Below are 7,195 nucleotides of genomic sequence, written 5' to 3'. Positions count from 1 at the left end.
TCTAATTCCCCTTGTTTTTATAACGATGTTAGGTTATCAGAGCCATATATTTAGGCCTTATCCATATTACAAACTTGACTTTTCTTACTTAGACTAAAAATAAATAATAGAGCCTTTTTATTCTCAGAAGAGATTTTCCTCAGAGATTGCCAGGGGTTCGAACCAGCGACCCCTGGCGCGGTGAGGATTGGGGATGAGTAAGCACGCAGTTCCCCAGCCCATGCTGCCCCCATTACCTAGGGACACTCTGACGGATCGGGGAGTCTTAGTCAGGCAGAGACTCATTTATTGCATGCAGGTCTTACAAAGCTTACTAAGGCACCTGGAACACCCCCCACGAGGGTGTATCTTAAGGATGGTCCCGTGCTGATCAGCTGATCATGCATTCCTCAGCAGTTCAGAAGTATTCTTCAGACTTTCAAGGCAAGCCAGGCCTCACCCCCAGTATCTTCCTTTCCGACCTATGCAAGGTGGGGCCTTTAGGTCCCCACAAGAGATAAAGATAGAGTTTCTACAGGACACAGGCATGTACATACTAACACACTATGGTAATATATCTAATTTCACGCATTTCAAGGTCTTTAATGTTTTCTAACACACAGCTAGAACCTTAATAAATAAGGCAGTGAAGACTTCTTACCCCATAGTTTTATAGATTGTAAATTTTGCCCATTATCTATTTTGTCTGCTTTGAATCTCAAACCCCATGATGTGGTGTCAATGAGTACATTTTGTTTCAGAAGTCAAATCATAGTGATATTTATACTACTGAAATTTCCAGAGTTTTATCTATAAGCATCATGAGCACAAAGAAGATAGAAATAAGAGTAAATATTTAATAGCTCTTTTAAAATATGTAAGTATTTTGGGAAATGTTTCTAGCTACTTCACCAAAGAGTGAAAATGAATACTGTATTAGCTTTTATACCAACACTTTCAACAACCCACATAAATGTTAAAAATAGGCAATTTGAGTTTAATTAAGGGACCCTGCCCAACCAAGAGCAATCAGCAGACTCTTGATCTCTGATCTTTGATTATTTGTGATCTTTCGTGTTCCTGACCCTCTGGTGCATGATGAAGTTTCACTATTGAGATCTAAGAGATTCGTTAGGGTCTTCTTCATTATCCCTGTTCTATGTTCCATGAGCCTTAGGTGTAGAGGTTGCATTGTAGATGTGTCATTTAGGCCTGAGCAATTCATAGACAATGACCCTGTGTGACCAGTTGTGGTACTTGGTAATAGTCTCTGATTGCTGCAAAATGAGCTTCTTTGATGAGGATTAAGATTGTTTGAGCAGCTCTGAATGAAATACACAAAAAATTCAATTAACACTTTAATCTACATCATGGGTGTTTGTTCTCTAGCTGCTCTGGTCTACACTGGATCAACAAGAGTGTTTTTGGAGCTGAGGAGATGGCTCAGCTGGCATGAGCAACTGATTTTTTGTCCCCATCACGCCAAAATTAATACAAAGCCTGGCACAATGGCAAACATAGCTGATACATGGGCTTGGATTTCAGAGGTGATTCTTGGCCTGCCAGTCAAGTTTAATCAGCAGGTTCATTGAGTAAATTCTGTCTCAAAAAATATTGTGAAGGTTGACTGAAGAAAATAGTTGATGTCAACCTCTGGACTACACTTGCTGGAAGACTCAGGCATAAGTGATCACAAACATTTGCAAATGTGCAATTTCATTGACTTTGATGATGTTTTCTTGTCATATATAACACAAGAATAGAGAGCACAGCAAAGCTTTAGGATATCTGACATAAAACTTACTTAGATACTAATACACCAATAACTGCTTATAAAGCAGCTGAAGTTCTCATTGTGTTCTCATAGTGCTCATCATATATCTTGGTCCTAATTCTACTATTAGTGTGCTTCATGACTGAAAATAGTTGTTTGCAGATGTGGGCGCTGCCCAAAATGGATGAAATGAATAGAATGTTATTGTCAACTGAAAGGTATTTGTCTCTGGGAAGATACAGCATTCTATTCAGGAGATTCAATCAAATTTCCCATTCATTCCAATATCAGATTGAAATAACAACTTGAAAACTTACAGATTGAGATATTTACAATGAGTGAAAACGTCGTGAATATTCCAAAGTATTTATTTTCCTAGAAATCTTAAAACCTCTTTCTATGTTACTGTATCAAATTCAAAAGAAATGTAGTATTTTTTTACTGATCCCGGACTGTAGTTATCCAACCTGTGGAAATGCATGAAATTGTTTTCTTTTATTGGAACACTCATAATTTTGTTTGCATTTGGAATGTTGTAATGATTTGAAATGTTCAATTGGTAGATTGATTTTAACCTTGAATATGTTCTAATATAAAACATGTTAAATCTAAAATCTGTTTTATTGTCAAATTTTGACATTTTCATTTCGTAACATATATAACTTGAAAACGCATTATAAACCATGAATTCTACCAACATTATGCCTGAATTTGACTGTCTTACTTATAAAAATCAAACGATGTTGCCATAATCTGTATCCACACCTTTTAAAGTATTACTGGAATTGGTGGCAATTCAGTCCCTTGGACCTTATGAAACTCACAGTCTTGATGACAATTTTATTGATGTACTGTGCAATTATGTTTAATCCAGTATGCATTTGGAATGGACACTGCAGCATCTTCTGTGAACTTGAAGAGGGCCTGTCTCTTATTCACCATCACTATGGTGCTGTTACTGATGATGTCAGATATGATAACAGAAAAAGAAAATGGATCTCACATACTTTTTATTGCTTTCTATAAATAACTTGAATCAGTTGTGTCTATTGACTCACTGAAGAAAACTTTTATTCAGTGACATTATGTTCATCATCAAAATCTCTAATAACAGCATTAGCTCGAGCTGTATTTGTTGCCTCAATCCTGCTGTTCATTGTCAATGCACGAAATTCAGTACGAACACCTGCACTCTCCAAACAGATGTCAATAGATTTTACACTTTCTTACTGTTTATCTTAACAAAAGAAGCCATGTCTATTATTAATTGAATCATGTTTGTTCATCTGTCATTTTTCTTTTGGGAGTTCTGTTTATTTTGATATACTGCAGAACTCATACTGGCATTAAAAAAGATGACTATATTTATAGTTATTGTGAATATTGGCAGGAAAATTGACAGCAAAGTTGGAGGTCCTTTTACATCATATCTGCCAATGTGGTGGGAAGGGCACATTGTGAAATGCAGCAGGAAGTGTGTAAAAGGTGATGATCAATAAGAGAAGTTATCTCCCGTCTAAGCATTAAATGTTTATTGCTTCCAAAGGAAGGTTAAAACATAATACATGATTGCTGTTTTTTCAAGTCTCCACAAACACTTGAAATGTCTGCTGCTGCCCATGTGTTTGTTCAAAAAGATAACACACTTGTGTAATGCACCACTATAAACTGCAGCCATATCTGTGTATAAATAGCAAGAACACATATATATTATTTTCCAGGATATTCCTACAAAATGTTGCTGTCTGCAAAGTACTGATTTAGAACATGGCAATCAAGTTACAGAAAATATCTCACCCCACAAAAATAAAACATCTTAATGATTCAAGTGAAATTTCCCATTTTCATATTGGATTACATTCATAACTCTATTAGGCTTTAGGAACAGGAAGGACACCCCTATGGAAAATTCATTCCTTTATTTTATAGAGCATTGAAATTTTCACCAAAAAACTTTCTGCAACTTAATGTTTAGATAATGTTTTGAATTGACTAGGAACTGTCTTTCTTAGACACTCATTTTTCAACATTTGGTCCTCAGCTGGTGGTGAGATTGGAAGGCTGTAGAACCTTTAGAAGGTGACTTTAGAAGGTAGAGGAAGTAGTTCATTGGGGAAGACATTGAGCTCTTATAGTCCAACCTACTCCCTATCACACTCTGCTTCCTGAGTGTGAATGCATGTGCCCAGCCTGCTTCATACTCCTTCTGTCATGCTATAGTCACCATGATGGAAATTATCCCGGAGGACAGTGAGCAGAAGAAAATTTTCTTCATTTAAATTATTTCTTGTCAAGAATTTTTTCACAACAGTGATAAAATAAATAGTAGGTAAATTTGACTCAGAGTGCAGGGTCATTGTGATAAACCTGACTGTTTGATTCTAAGGCATTTGAAACTGGTTTGCAGGAAGAATGCAAAGATTTTGGAACTTTATTCTTGAAACGCCATCAAATGTTGTAATCAGACTTTATGGGTTGTTTGGATAGGCATTTGAAAGGCAGATACTTAGAAAATTGCAGACAGTTACATTCATTTCATATTTTTAAAGGACAGGTGTTGTACAATAATAGGAGCACAACAGAATAATTGTTTCATAGATTGAAAGGACACCATCTAAAAGATACACAAATTCATTAATACATACGAACCCACTATGGTGGCACACAGGAGGCTGAGAGAGAAGAATCATAAATTCCAGGCCAACTCGAGGTACATGGTAAAATGGTCATCTCAGACTAATAGAATGAAAAGAAAAACAAAATATAAAGGAAGATTTTCACACTGTCAGTTATTTTGGCAACAGTATAAGCATAATACCTCTGAGATTCATTTGAAGGAGGAAAGATTACTGGGTAGGTTGGCATATGTCTTTAATCCCAGTATTCTGGAGCCAAAAGCAGGTGGATCTCTGTTTCAAAGTCAGCCTGGTCTACACAGGTATTTTCATGCCAGATGGTGCTACAGGGAGACCCTGTCTTAAAAATTAAAATAAAATAAAATAACCAGGAAGGAATACTGAGTTTAACTTAATGTTATTGAGACTTCAAGTCAAAAGTTCTTATATCCATCAGTTCATGGGTTTCAGATGATTCAGAAGGCAAAATTCAAACATGGAAATTCAATGCAAATGTTAGCTTGGAGTCATGAACAATAAAAAACCAAGTTTTACACCCTCAGTATACACTAACACGGACAAAACATTCCACTCCAAGGGGAGCATCAGGAGACAGAAGGAAGAATGTGACGACTGCCAAACCCACTCCAGGGGAGCAGACATTAGCACTGCCACTGTGCTGCCATCCTTGTCACGTGTTTCATGAGCTGAGTTTCATGGGCTTTAGCAGGGTCTAGTGCCTCACTGTTTCAGTCTCTATGGTCTTTGTGCTGGTTATTGCTCTCCTTGTCTGATGTGTGCCTCAGCAGACAGCCTCCGTGCATGACATCTCCAGTATCCAGGGGTCTCCACTGCAGTTTCATGTTACTCTCATAGTTTGATATATCCCCCTTTCAAGACTTGCTCACAAGATCTTTACATTTTCCATGTGTTGTTTGGCCTCCAGGCCTTACTTTGTAATTTCAGTGGAAATCTATTCATGCATACAACTCTTACATTCTCCATGCCTAGAAAATTGGCATCATTTACATGATACCAAGTTCTGACATTATTTGGAACAATAATTTCAGTCTTTTCACCATGGTTGCAGCAGCCGTTGAGTCCCTATGTGGATGAACTGGGGAAAGACTTCTCTAATGGCCCTGTGTGAGCAAGATACAGAGGTAGTTTCACATGAGATTATGTATTGTTGTGATGAAACACTGACAAAAAGCAACTTGGTGATGGGAAGTTTTATTTCAGCTTACAAGTCACAGTGCATTTTTGATGGAAGCTAAGGCAGCACTCAAGGCAGGAGCCTGAAGGCAGAGACTGAAGGAAAGAACATAGAGGAATGCAGCTCACTGCCATCCTGGTCTGACTTGCTCCACTACTAACACAGCCCAGGCCTACAACCCTAAAGATGGCACTGCTCAACAGTGTGCTGGGACTTCCTGCATAAATTATAAGTTGATGAAATGTCTCACAGACATCGTCATATGCCAATGCCATGGAGGAAATTCCTGAAGTGATGTTTCCTCTTCCCAGGTGATTCCAGTTTGTGTCAAGTTAACAAAAAATAACACCAAGAAACTACTTTTCCTAGTACCAAATTAGAGAGTCTTGCATTTAGCCACAACGTCTTCCTTAACTGACAAATCATTGTTCCAACTTTAAAATATTTTATTATTTTTATTTTATGTTTATAAGTGTATCGCCTGCATGGATGTGAGTGCCCCTGTGTCATGCATTGCTGCTGAGGTCAGACGAGACAGTCAGATTTCCCTGGAATTGGAGTTAAGGACGGTTCAGAGCCACCATGTGAATACTGAGAATCTCACCCTTCTGCAAGAGCAGTCAGTGCTAATGGCTCAGCTGTCTCTCCAGCCCCTGTTCCCAACTTTATATGCTCTCTTTTTCTCGTCAAACAGCACATTTTAATAGAATTTCCTACATGCCTTTGCTGCTAAACCTCAATGGAAATTGATTAATAGCAGAGAACTATGATCATGTCAAAGCTTAAAACTTCTCCTGTCTGGAAATCCCCTGCTCTCAAAAGTTTAGTTTTTAAAAATGTACTTAAGCCACATTAGATCATTTTAAGCCATAGATAGGGAGTCAACTAATATTTTGCCAGGAAGTAACATGGATAGCATCATTCCAATTTCCAGCAGAGTCAATTTCTATACCAAATGTTCTCTTAGGTTACATTTAGAGAATTTTAGCCTTTTTCTACTCTACTTTTCCAAGCAATTCCTAGTTCCTGCAGTATAGCATTTCAAAAGATGTTAAAAACACAAGGTTGGGAATAGAGCAAAGATCTCGTGTATAGTCTTGATATTTTTCAATAGTTACATTTGCCTCTGTGAACAAAATATTTAAGTCATTCAAACAATATTTTTTTTAAGATTTTTCAGATCGTTCTGCCCACATTCCTTGGCTTTAGTGAGTGTGTAGAATGTCATGATGGCCGAAGTAGATGAAGCATAATTCTTGACCTCATGACACAGGAAGGAACATAGTTCAGCTCTCATGGGATCCAGGAAGAAATAAGCCCAATAGAGGACTCTAGAACACATGTCTACAAAGCATCTGTCACCAGTGACCTATTTCTTTCAGCTGCTGTCGCAAGTGCTACAGTGTGGTGGTGTCAGATGCAAGAAACACTAAACTCCTAGAGTCATTTAAACCAAGAGTGAGCTGGGATCTATTCTCAGAAATATTCATTTTCTGATTTCTCCGGGAAATTTTTTTGATGAAAGGTATGCTCTATTTAATTTGAATAGTACAACCATCTTGATATCAGAAAAAAAACAAGTTTTACATATTAGAGAAGAATTTTCTTTCT

This window comes from Nannospalax galili, unplaced genomic scaffold (genome assembly GCF_000622305.1).
Source record: "Nannospalax galili isolate Female #2095 unplaced genomic scaffold, S.galili_v1.0 scaffold2994, whole genome shotgun sequence".
In the NCBI taxonomy this organism is placed as follows: domain Eukaryota; kingdom Metazoa; phylum Chordata; class Mammalia; order Rodentia; family Spalacidae; genus Nannospalax; species Nannospalax galili.
The sequence above is the reverse complement of the archived record's forward strand: the minus strand, read 5'-3'. Positions refer to the sequence as shown.